Source organism: Triticum dicoccoides, chromosome 4A (genome assembly GCF_002162155.2).
Source record: "Triticum dicoccoides isolate Atlit2015 ecotype Zavitan chromosome 4A, WEW_v2.0, whole genome shotgun sequence".
In the NCBI taxonomy this organism is placed as follows: Eukaryota; Viridiplantae; Streptophyta; class Magnoliopsida; order Poales; family Poaceae; genus Triticum; species Triticum dicoccoides.
Genome location: NC_041386.1, coordinates 184939103 through 184940436, shown reverse-complemented (window position 1 = coordinate 184940436; position 1334 = coordinate 184939103).

Genomic DNA, 1334 nt, shown 5'->3' with positions numbered 1-1334 from the left:
ATTCTCTCCCCTACTTAAAGAGTTTTCTACATTATATCCTGACATGGATATCATGCTCTGCTTGTCCTTGGGAAGGATATACCCTTGAAATATGTGTTTAAACATAATTTCCTTTCCATTGTTCTGTTTAATCTGATGATCATATTTTCCTTCCATTGTTGGTTTAACCTTTCTTGTGAACTATATGATCTGAGCAGTAATATTCTCTTGCTTATGTAAACACCTCGTTGTACAATTCTGTCAGTAAGACCCTGTTACTTTTGTTGATGACATTCCGGTAACCACCGATGGACGAGAACTTCGCCTACTGGTCCGCCTCGTTCAACGAGCAGGAAAATGGTTCTCTTCGTCCCTCGCCCTTGGTACCGACATTGTTGCCGACATAACTGACATGGTACTCTCTGACATGCCTTGCTATCGTGATCGTACAAGATGTCAGCCCTCCCTTTCTACTTTTAACCCACATGGTGGGCCCATAACCCACATGTCCCAGGAACGAAACCTGACTCTCCTGTACAACCTGTTGTCAAAGTTATTCCTCGTGCTTGACTTTGTATGTAATTCACGGGCCACTTGCCTGTTGATCTATTCTGGTATCGGACACAATACTTATTCCCGTTGCTCAGAACCCCTTTCGCACTCTGCTTCAGGCAATGAACGATTGCCTATCCGCTTGAAACTTCTTATTGCACCGTCTTACTTTGCTCTCGATAGGTGTAATTTGTTCAACTCGAGAGATACTCATATGTTCATTCTTGGGATACCCCAGATGAATTTCCCTTATAACCTCCTATCATTGTAGAGCTGCCCCTTACCTATTCGTAAGTACGATGGAATTCCCCGAAGAAAGGACGAGAACTTCATCATGATGCTTTGGAATAAAGAATTGAAGACATCAACGAAAGGGATTAACTTCTTCAAGAAGATCCATTAGAATAACAAGAACCCCCCCCCCCTTACTCCCCTCTTAAATCTCGGGACGAGATTTCTTGTAGTGGAGGAGAATTGTGACGCCCGGATAATTAGACTACAGTAATCCCAAGCTAATGATACCACGTCACCTCCATTACTGTGATTAAACTCACGTTGATTCGAACCCGATTCAAATTCAAATTTAAAACATAGGCAAACAACAAAAGTTTCCAAACTTTAAAACTAAAATGTTCGGAGTGAACTAAATAATGCAGCGGTAATTATGGTGGAGAAACCAAACTTTGATAAAGTGTTTAAAGGCTCTAAGATAATTAAAACAATAGTTAAAATAGTTAAATACATGCCTATTGAATTTTATAAAATATTAAACTATTTTATTTTCGGTTGAGAATTAAGGTGGC